Source organism: Dermacentor silvarum, chromosome 7, assembly GCF_013339745.2.
Source record: "Dermacentor silvarum isolate Dsil-2018 chromosome 7, BIME_Dsil_1.4, whole genome shotgun sequence".
NCBI classification, from domain to species: Eukaryota; Metazoa; Arthropoda; class Arachnida; order Ixodida; family Ixodidae; genus Dermacentor; species Dermacentor silvarum.
Genome location: NC_051160.1, coordinates 112,994,238 through 113,005,866, shown reverse-complemented (window position 1 = coordinate 113,005,866; position 11,629 = coordinate 112,994,238). Strand labels below are relative to the sequence as shown.

General features: G+C 43.6%; 1 non-coding gene across 1 annotated transcript; it reads right to left on the bottom strand.

The window, feature by feature from the left end:
- Positions 1-7,954: 7,954 nt before the first annotated feature.
- Trnat-ugu (transfer RNA threonine (anticodon UGU)) lies at positions 7,955-8,026 on the bottom strand. Its single transcript has one exon. It is a non-coding gene; the product is annotated as a tRNA-Thr (tRNA).
- Between the last annotated feature and the right edge of the window lie 3,603 nt (positions 8,027-11,629).

Sequence of the window (11,629 nt, the reverse complement as noted above, 5' to 3'; positions counted from 1 at the left end):
AAAAATATTTATCACTCTGTAGTAAAAAATGCATAAAAACTAACGTGTCGCTAAACCGAACCACGAATGATACCAAGATCCAACTTTTTTGGAACATGTACATTTCATACATACCTGACATGAGCATCCAGCCATGCTGCTGCAGGCACTCGTATGGGGTCTGCATTTCTGGGGGCTCCTCCTTTTAGTGGACACTGTTGCCGGCCAAGGCCTCGCCATTACAAAATGAGTTGTGTTAACATATAGCAGTGGAGCAATAAAGCTGTCATATCGTAAACACATGCAAGGAGCACCTAAAATAGTCACGAAAACAATGTCTGCACTAGTACATGATGGCAAGAGAGCAAAAGGTTGAAATTATTGAATGGCTTGATAATATGGACCTCTTCATCAAAGTAAATTTTTGGGCACGTCGCAACTGCACATTACAATGTATTTTAAAATTTTTTAGAGAGTCGTTTTTTTTTATTACTTAGATTAAGCAACTTTCCCCTACCATGTTTATTTATGTGAAAGTTATGTCAGCACAGCTTCTCATGAAAAGAAAGCTATACTAGAAAGTAGCAAGCTGTGATTGGCTTACATTTTTTTCCTGCTGCTCGTAAGCCTAAAACCTCGTAAGCAGAGATTACCCACAACGTCGAAGCATTTATAAGCAAGGAAACGTCATTGAATGAATCGGTGAAGAGGCAGGTGGATCGTTACTATGCAACTGCAGCAGAAAAACGGGAGCTCACGCACAGGTGCACAAGATGATTTCCGAACGTAATATATCTCAGCGGAAGAAAACGCTTATCAGGATTATCAATTCCGCATTGTGGCAACAAATTTGCGTAACTAAATTCTGACAACCAGTGCGCCGCAAGCATCAGCACAGATTTCACTGTTTCCGTGGGTGTTCTATTTCCTACGTCCGCAAGGCACTCTATGCACACGATAAGCACGAACAACACACGTGTAGTTAGCAACTACGATTGCTTACCTTTTGAACAGTACGATGAGATCGAAAAGAGCTCTCCGAGTTGCCAGTGCTGCGTCGACGATGTTGATCCAGGATACATGCCGTTGCGTAATGGACGAGCTCGCTAATAATACGCATTATTTCATCGCGACGTCCACAAAACTTTTCACGACCACCCAAGACAAAGGGAACACACTCCACGGCATGAAAATCGTTGGTCCACATTTGCCTGGCGCGCCACGCATACGGCGAGTTTGCAGCGAGACGCAGGCTACCTTCCGGCACTTTCGTGCACACGGACGCTTAAAGGACGTCCACATTTCATTACGGCAAACCTAAAAACACACGATCAAACAAACACATCGAAGCAGCGTGCACTACCGACCGGCAGATTCAAGACGGAGGAATAACAACACGACTTATTTTACCGGCCACGTGGGACCGGCGCCGCCAGCGCCGTCTGTATACTTGTGAGGCTGTTATGGCCTCCGTGATGCCGGCAATAATAACCACTACAGCACGTTTTTGTGCCATTTTGTGCCCAATTACGTATATATATGTTGCGAGACAAAAGGAACCATTGACCAGTCTATATTGTACACTACACTTTAGCGCAGGAAGAAATTCCATGACCAATTCGTGCTTTTGAATCACTTATGCCGCAAGTAGCCAACAAAGCATGGCCTTTGAGATCCGGTTTTGTGATCCTGAGAAATCCGTGGCTGGGGCGTGATTTGAACGATTTGAACTCCAATCACCTGCCTTAAAGCGCCTAAATGACATTTCCCGCAGCCGTTAGCTGTGCTACTTGGGCCGTAACTTCGTTTTAAGTAGCTTCCTGCTGTCTTCAACATTGAATGTAGCCCAGAAATTTTTGACACAATCTCGGAGGTACACATGGCAATGTGCGATGTTTCCGTGCACTTTGTAATTGTCCGTCGCAAAGCAACAAATATGCGATGGTTCTTAATTTTGCTCGTGTGGCGCAGGTTATACCCATGTCGTCCGTATCTTGCTTTCGTGTCGGTGAGTTTATCGTGCGCGGATTGCATTCATGTCGTTCGTGCCCTCTCTGTGTATTGTGCGACCTACGAAGATTCCTCGAAAAAACCGCATGTCTCTGCAGCGTGCATGCGTCGCATTTTAGTGACGTAGGCCAAAATGTGCGGCGGCGTTCTGTGTGTTTGCTGCCAAGTGCTGCAGTCACTGCGTCCCAGCAGATAGACGCGGCTGCTTACGCGTAGTTTTGTTTAGTGTTCCTTGGTCATCTTTGTGATTCACCTGCATCGGCGATAGAAACCACAATGCGCTTCCTTGACGTTACTTTGTGTAATTTCGCTTTTTGTTTTGTTCGCCTTCTTCAGTGATTATAAAGATGCTCTTGCTTGATAGTAAAAACCCATGAAACGGGTATGAAATAATCAGGCTTTTTATTCCTTGGAAATTGGCGCGAGTGGTAATTTTACAAGAGCTTAGCAACAGCTCTGTACATCGAGCTAAAAAGCAAAATATCTAAACGTGTTACAGTACGTGAATCTTACTATTATGTGTCAATATCTCAGTACGTTCTCTGCTGAGAACGATTGTTCAATTCGCTCTGAACTAGCGTATATAATTTTTTTAATATCATTTGTTGCAAGTACAAAAATTTGCATGGTTGCACTGTTGTCTTTTCGAGTTAAAAAGACACTTTGAGATATTATTCAGCAGTATTCGACACCTTCTATTGAAACGTTTATAGAGTGCAAATATAGAGCCATTCTATAGACAGGCCGCACGGTAGCTTCTTTAGGCGTCCTATAAACCTTCCTCTATACAATTCAGTGCATATGTGAATACACACACTATATAGAACGCTTAGAGTGGGAATGGAGGGCCAGTCTATAGGCAGCCACAATACAAGTGCTACAAACATTCCATAACATTCTTCAATAGAATTTAATACATATGATGTCAATACACCCTCCATACACGGTGTTTCACGTAACTTGAGCCAAACATTAAAAATATGCAAATGCCACGTTGCTGGACCGAACTATCCAAACCAAGGTAATGTTGTTAGCCGTCGCTTGGAGATACTCACATAATTTTTTGCATTCCCCCTAATTAGATAATTAGTGTTAAATAATTAATCAACTTCTGAAATATTGCCGCGCGACTGGCCGTTCGAGGCACTTTGCGTGTATTCGCGGGATTCTTTCACACTCGTAACAACACTTTTATGCAGCATGTATTGAGCAACAGAAATATGTGTCGCGAGTATTTCATGTTGCGCTGCAATTTTCTCATTGATAATTTTTATCTAATTATAATACTTGAGAAGTTCAATAAATAATTAAGACTAATTATCGAATTAGGCGGAATGTAAAAATAATTTGAGCATCTGAGGGCGACGGCAAACATTACCTTGGTTCTCTCCAGCTACGTTGCATTTGCATATTTGTTAATGTTTGGCACAAGGTAAGTGAAACACCCTGAAGAATGCTTAAAAAGCGCGAATAGAGAACCGCTCTATAGACAGACCACATTAGAACTGCTAGAAATTTTCTATAAACATTCTTCTATAGAATTTAGTACATACGATGTAAATGCAACCTCTATAGAACTTTTACAGAGGGCGAATGGAGAGCCAGTCTATAGACAGGCAGCATTAGAAGTGTTAAAAACGTTCTATAAGCATTCTTCTATAGAATTTAGTACATATGATATCGACACACCCTCTATAGAACGTTTATAGAGAGCGAATGGAGAGCTTGTCTATAAACAGGTCACATTAGAAGTGCAAAAAAATTTCTATAAACGTTCTTCTATAGAATTGAGTACGTAAGATAACATTACACCCTCTATAGAACATTTGTAGAGGGCTAATTGAGAGCCAGTCTATAGACAGGCCGCATTAGAAGTGCTAAAAACGCTCTATAAACGTTCCTCTATAGAATTTAGTACATAAGATATCGATACACCCTCTATAGAAAATTTATATAAAGCCAATGGAGAGCCATTCTATAGAGAGGTCACGTTAGAAGTTCTAAAGACGTTCTTTAAAGAATACTTTATAGAATTCAGTACATATAACGTCAATACACCCTCTATTGCACTTTTATTGTGTGTGAAATGACATGTTTCTATAGACAGGTTGCTTTAGACTTCGTATAGAGATTCTATGCAGACGACTCTATAGAGCGCGAGTTCCTATAGAGTTCCTTTTGACTTCATAGGAACTCATTAGGAGTTCTAAAGGAACTCTAAATTCATTTTCGTAAGGGACGCAAGATGATGGGGAGGAATCTTAAGGAAAATATTGCGCAAGGAGGTGGAACGGCAAGAAGAATAAAAGAAATGATCCATGGATTCGTCTTCATTACTTTAAAAGGAAAGTCTGGAAGTCAAGAGTCCAGACGGATAATGATAAAAATTTAGGGGTGGTGCTCAGCATCGGAAGCTGGTCAACGTAGCCTCGCATAGTCAGAGAGGTGAAGGCATTTATCCGCGTGCATTGAAATCGACGAGCGATGAAAGAGTGGACGATCCAGTGCACTTGAAAACCGTACTTGTGTGAAATTGGCGTTCATAAGTAGTGAAAAAGGTCAAGCTTTTACATACGGCATTGTTAGTAAGACATACCTAACATTATTTTAGGCGCATGGAGGACGAGGACAATTAAGTGGACGCACACCTGCCCTAACTGTAATAAATGCTTTATTTGAAACAGGTGCACATGTTTAGAGACATGGAAATCACGCTCGCGCGCAGGCAAAAGTGTCCTGCGCACCCTGAACCACGTTTACAAAAGGCAATTCTTTTCTTGACACAGCCATTGAAGGCATGCTCACTTTATTCAGTTAGGCTTGCGATTTCTTCCACTTCCATAATAATGCTAGTGATTTGATCTGTGTGTCTCGACACAACAAAGCAATATTGAAACAACAGCTCACAACCAGACGGGCTACAATTCCGAGCTAACCAGCCACCACATCCTTTCTTCCCATTGTTGCGGTGTTCTCTTTACGCATCGTCCTGAATGGCCTAGGTAGAACTTATCGCACGAAAACGGAATCTGATAGACGACACATTCTCTGTAAATTACAAAGCGCGTTTTATGACGCTTGCTGCAGTGCGCCCCTCTGTCAGCAGCGGGGTTACTGATTTTACATAGTTTATCTAACTTGAAGGGAGCGGAAAAGGCAACTTTGGCATTCGCCCGTTCTGCCAGCTTTCTCAATTTTCGTGAAATCTTGCGTAGGTATTGTACAGCAGAAAATCCTATACGCTCAGCTTGCGTGACAGGAGTGTTGGCGCGCTTACATGAAAACAACTTATTGAGAAGGAACTCAACTAGAGACGCTAGAACGTGAAGGGGTTAACCGGCTTGTGAGAGGCGAGTAGCTTGAGAGATAAAGCTTGCCTTCACGCGTAACCCACGAAGAAACGGTAAGACGTACTGTAAATAAAACTTCTTACTGAGAGATGTGAATCAAATCGTTACGGTGCGGTTATACGTTGATCGCAGAGTCGCTTAGAATATTCCTTAACTATCTACGATAGCCCACATACTGATTTAGAAGAATACCTATTGGCTCCGAGTGTGAGGATTTGCTTTACAGATCAGCGATGTAGCTGTGTTTCACAGCCGAGAGCTAATGCATGGGCGCTGAGCAAGCATTGTCATCAAAACACAGAATGCCTGCACTTTTCGATGTTACGTGCATGGTTTGATAAGAGCCATGCTCGCATCTAATAAGTTCTTCATCAAGGCGGCTAGTTGGACTAGCTTAAGAACCTTACGATGAATAATAAATTATTGTTAGTGTACGTCTACTTCGCATCAAGTTATTTTACCATGAAGCACGGGCATTTACACTTTTGTTGATTACTGCAACTGATGCACTGTTATTTGGCATCCCATGCCTGCAGTGCGCAAAGTCGCTTCTCCACCCATAGAATGGCATGTTAATTTTGAAAATTTATATCGACAACCTTATATGCTTACTATGGGGAAATAACAATTTTCTGTTCAATTAGATCTTATGTTTGTTTCAGCGAGGCCGATCTCATATGCGCCAGCACCTAAGTCGCAATTCTTGAAACAGCGCAGCGGCTCACACAGCTTTCTCAATTGTTTTCGCCCCGGGTGGCGATCATTAAAATTTTAAAGTGTACGCGTTCTCTATCTCTACTTTCCTGTCACTTTACCTCCCCCTCCCCTCTCTCCCCAGCTTAGGATAGCAAATCGGACTTTCCCCTCTGGTTAACCCTCCTGCCTTTCCCCTTTTCTTCTCTTTCTCTTTAAAGCGTACGCGGCCTGCCATACTGACATCGCGCTGCGCCGCACCGCACACTGTGAATCTGCTTGATTCGGTCTGTGAGTCTCGGCATAGCTAGTGAGCGGTGCACTGAATAAAGGTAAACTCTGCGTGACAGTAAAGCTAAGACATCAACAAACATTGTAATAAATTAGAGTTTCGATGGGACGAAAATAAAGACAATCGCAAGTCATTGTACAATATTTATTATTGAGAGCTCTAAAGAAATATTATATATATATATATATATATATATATATATAATAAAGGAGATTTATTGAGGTTCGTAGCGACAGCCGGTCGTAGGATGCACCGAGCACAGTCCCCTGACTCGAGCTTCTGCTGCGCGCTTGATGCTGCCGGTGCTGCTGACAATGCGCCGACGTTTGTTATCTTCCTTACAACGGCCCCGCGGATATAAAGGAGCCATCCTGGCGACTTAGTTGGACGGTAGTTAGTAGTTAGTAGAAGGATGGTAGAATGGTGATACGGTTTGAGACGCTGAACGTGAACGACTTCGTGGTTACGACGTCGCATGTCGGACGGCGGCGTGAGTGGCTCAACTAGGTAATAAACGGGTGATGTTCTCTCGAGAACGCAGTATGGCCCGGCGTACTTCGGAAGGAGTTTTGAAGCGAGCCGAGGAGTGCGGTGTGGCACTAACAACCACACGAGGACGCCCGGGAGAAAAGTGGGAGTCGAGTTCTGGGCGTCATGAACGGCTTTCTGACAGTTCTGGTCGTCCGAGGTGAATCGGCGGGCCAGCTGGCGACATTCTTCGGCGTGTGTGGCGGCTTTTGAGATCGGCAGGCATTCAGATGGTTCCGGCCGGTAGGGCAGAATGGTGTCGATTTTGTGCGAAGGATGACAGCCACGAAGAATGTAAAAGGGTGAGAATCCGGTAGTGGCCAGAGTCGCGGTGTTGTAGGCTTAGCTGACAGACGGAAGAACTAGGTTCCAATTAGAGTGATCAGGTGAGCCGTACAGCATGTCACTAAGAGTTGGATTGAAGCATTCCGTGGTAGCGTTAATCTGCAGGTTATAGGCAGTGCATTTATGATGAACAATAGCGCATTCATCAAGCAGTTCTTCGATGACTTCAAATAAGAAGGCATGGCCTCTCTCGCTTAAAGGTTCACGTGGACCTGCATGACGAAAGCGAAAACGGCGTAGTATGAAATTGGTGACCTCCTGCGCACTAGCATGGGGTAGAGCGTACAATTTCGTTCGCAACGTCGTCCGCTCTTGTCATGAGTGCCAACGCCGCAAAGTGCCACCGCACAACTCCGCCGGTGAACTCGAGCCTTTACAATGCCCGTCCCGATCGCGTGGGCATAGATCTCTACGGGCCACTTCCGTTGACTCATACCGGCAACAGGTGGATAATCGTTGCGGTGGACCACTTAACACGTTATGTTATGCGTAGGATGCACCCAGCAGAGTCCCCTAGCTCGAGCTTCTGCTGCGCGCTTGATGCTGCCGATGCTGCTGACTCTGCGCGGACGTTCTTTACCTTCCTTAGAATATATATATATATATATATATATATATATATATATATATATTGAACATCATAAGAAGACAACAAACAATGGCACCAAAGGCAACATACGGGAAATTACTTGTACTTACTAATTGAATTACAGAAAATGATGAAATAACAGAAATGCAAATGAATGACAAAAGAACTGGCCGCAGGTGGGGAACGATCCCACGTCTTCGCATTACACGTGCGATGCTCTTACCATTAAGCTACCGCAGCGCCGTTTTCCCATCCACTTTCTGGGTATTTGTGTTTTACAACAAGAACTAACCCTAGGAGTGTTAACCAGCGCCACCACTCACCAACTAGGCGACGGATGTGGAACATCCTTTCGGCCGCAGGCGTCACGAGTACGTGATCTTTCTTGGTGAAGGCTACTGGTCAATAAACCCACGTATGCTACCTAGAGGCATCAATGTTTCTGGATTCGAGCCCTCGATATGTAATGAACGAGAAAAAAGGGAGGCGAGTGGCCCGATTTTTATAAATCATATAATCAGAAGCCAACAAACAACGACACCAATGACAGCATAGGGGAAATTACTTGTACTTACTAATTGAAATAAAGAACATGATAAATTATTGGAAATGAAAATGGATGATAAAACAAGTGGCCGCAGTGGGGAACGATCTGACGTCTTCGCATTACGCGTGCGATGCTGTTACCATTAAGCTACCGCGGCGCCGTTTTATATATATATATATATATCGCAGTTGGAGCTCTGCAACGATGCATGTAGCTGCAACCCCCTCCTCCCCTCCGCCCCCCCGCCTCCCCCGCCTTCAGAATTAAGCCACATTCACCAGTTCTTTCCTTGTAGCAACTAACTCTGTAGCAACTGTGTCCCTTCATGATTGTCTTAATAAACATTTCATCATCGGTTTAACAGAGACATGGCCTAGAAATAGGCACGCACGATTGACCAATACTTGGTCGCAGACGACCTCACAACGCGTGTTTCTCTCGCTTAGGCACGTGCATGCAGCTCCTTTTTAGTCTCAACATTCCGAATGTAGTAAATTGATATCAAACGGCGTGAATAGAAATCACGCCGTTGGCATTATGCTATCGTCGTCGCCATAGTCTTCGCCTTTCTGCTTTCGTTACACCCACGCTCGCCTTGCACAAATACGTTGGTGCGCGTGGGGACAAGTTGCTGAACTAATAACGATGCTGGATGTCCAGCTACTTTCGAAATGCTCCGCATAACCTGGTTCCCACAGAGCGAGGAATTTACGTAATTTTAGGAATATTCAAGATACAATGACGCCTTAACACTGCACACACAATTATTGCTTTTCTTTGATTTAGGCGGCGAAAGACATTACGTGTTTGCAGGCTGCTTGGTGCAGGCAATACTTTGTGCTTTGGCGACGTGCGAGGTACGCAGGAACTTCAAAGGCCACAGGCCTTCTCATTAGGACCACATAGTTAACGGTCTTTTGGGCCATTCCCGCTGGAAACAAAGGTGAACCTACTAAGTAGAGCCGATGGGCGTGCTCAAATAAAGGGCGCCGAGCTCAGGCGCTCGGCCATTGTGAATTATTTGCTCTCGTATTCAAACGATACGATGCCTCAGGGATCACCGAGCGCTCCGCAGTTAGGGAACGGAGTTCGTCGCTGCGATGCATTTGTCTATTCGCATACATACTGGCTCCTTTCTCCCCGCTGGAGCATGGTTCGAACGAGCAGGTGTCTTTGTACAACAATCGCGCTCGGTAGCCTAATTAAACTGCAAAAGGATGGACATTTGGGCGAGTTGGTACGGTAGCATATTCTTGGTTTAAGCGCGAAAGAACGCGGACGGCGTCCTGTCTTCTTCTGCCACCGCCCGTGTTCTTTCGCGCCTAAATCTATAATATTGTTAGCCTAATTAAAGTTGTTTGCGCACGCTAGAAGCGTGTGCTTAATTCCTTCACCGACCGCACCGCTTTTAAAGTAGTACGCGATGCTTTGAATGGATTTTATGCAGTAGAAAACTGTGTCTCTTTGTTTTCTTGAAAATCCTAAGTAGTCGCACGTTTACGCGTATTATTCAACGCTTGCGCCCTAAGTCTTAAATGTTTGATGTTATTCTTTGTGGTAAAACCTCCTCCGAATGCTTCTTCTTCCCCAATGTATATATGTTGCACGGCTGCTGAAATTTATCTATTTTGATAAACCTGTCGCGGTCGGAGGTTGGCTATGGCGTAGCGCTGTAGAGCACGAGATGGCGGGTTAAATTCCAGCCATCATGGCCTCATTGCGATAAGCTTAGAATGGAAAAATTTGCTCATGTGCCTTGTTATCATATACGCGTTTGAGAATCCCAAGTGGTCACAATATTAATACCTGTGCAAGGCGTAGGCTTCTCATCGCGATAGGGGCCGATCCGGATTATGCTCGATCCAGATCCGCGTGCTGCTACACGGGCCGTGCCTGATCGTCATCGCGATCCCACGATCGCGATTCGTGAATAGTAATCACGTTTCTTGATCTCAAGCGCAGGTTGTCGTTTGCACCCTCGAACGCGGTATTTTGAAGACGCTCACAGCAAAAAGTGAGGGAAGCTCAATAAAATCTTTTAAAAACTTTCTTGTCAGTAAAAGTAAGCTTTAAAATTGAAATAATGTCCCAATTCATCCATATTTTGCAAAACTGCATTTGTAGCCATGGCACTATGCAGTTCGGAGAGCTGCAGACGATAACAATTCTATCTGTATCGTAGAACCCTGTAGTAGCGATCATTGTTCATCGCGATCAAGACCGATTAGGAAAATCACCGACCACGATCAGACGTGCACATGTGACACCGGTAAATTCGAAATCCTCCATGTATATCTGTCATAATTAACCCACCCGCGCTTTACGACGTTATGTCCAACATTTAAAAAAGTTATTTCAATACGACACGATGCGTCTTCTCTAAAATTAATAATGGCGTAAAGACCCTCAACCTATAAATATGAAGAAAAAATTGATTTAATATGGCGACGCACTTTTTTTCGAAAAACATGCAGTACTAATTTGATAAAAATGGTGATTCGAGGCAACGAACAAATTGTAAAACGGCCAGATTTCTATTAAAACAATACATAAAAACCATATTTTGTAAGCACTGAATGGACGAAATGCACCCAAATTTCTAATCAGCAACTTCAGAAATATTACGTGGAGTTTTTAATAATATACTAGTACTATTCTATCATGTAGTTGAGGAAGTGGCATACTTCTGTACTAAAATATAATAACACAGTTATATGGTTGAGACTGGTTTAAGAGTGGTTGGAGAAGATGTATCTCACCACCCTGGTTTCCTCGTTTTTAAGCGAAGCTTTATAGGCTCACAAGTGTCGGCGGTAGTGGTGGTGTCACGCTCAAAAGTGGGCCGATCCTGGTGGTAGTGCAGAAAGGGTCCAAGCTCAATGGCACATACCAGAGACAAAAAGAGAGCAAGAAAGAGTTATAGAGAAAGCAAGAAAGAGAGATTGAGAGAGAGGAGAGAAAGAAAGAGAGGGGGAAGAGAAAAAGAGAGGGGGAAAAGAGAAAAAGAAAGAGAGAGAGAAAGCAAGAAAATCACCAGGAAGGTCAGATACACACTCGACAAGCTTCGCTTCCCCCAATTTTCTCCACAGGAGAAGAGCTGGTGATTTTGTTGAAATAATTAGCATTCTGTGTCAATTTCGGCCGTTTAGAGCCCATCTATCTATCTATCTATCTATCTAGCTATCTATCTATCTATCTATCTATCTATCTATCTATCTATCTATCTATCCAGTTATATATCTAGCCATCTATTTATCTATTATTGCGATTAGCATTATTTGCCTACTTCAGCCATT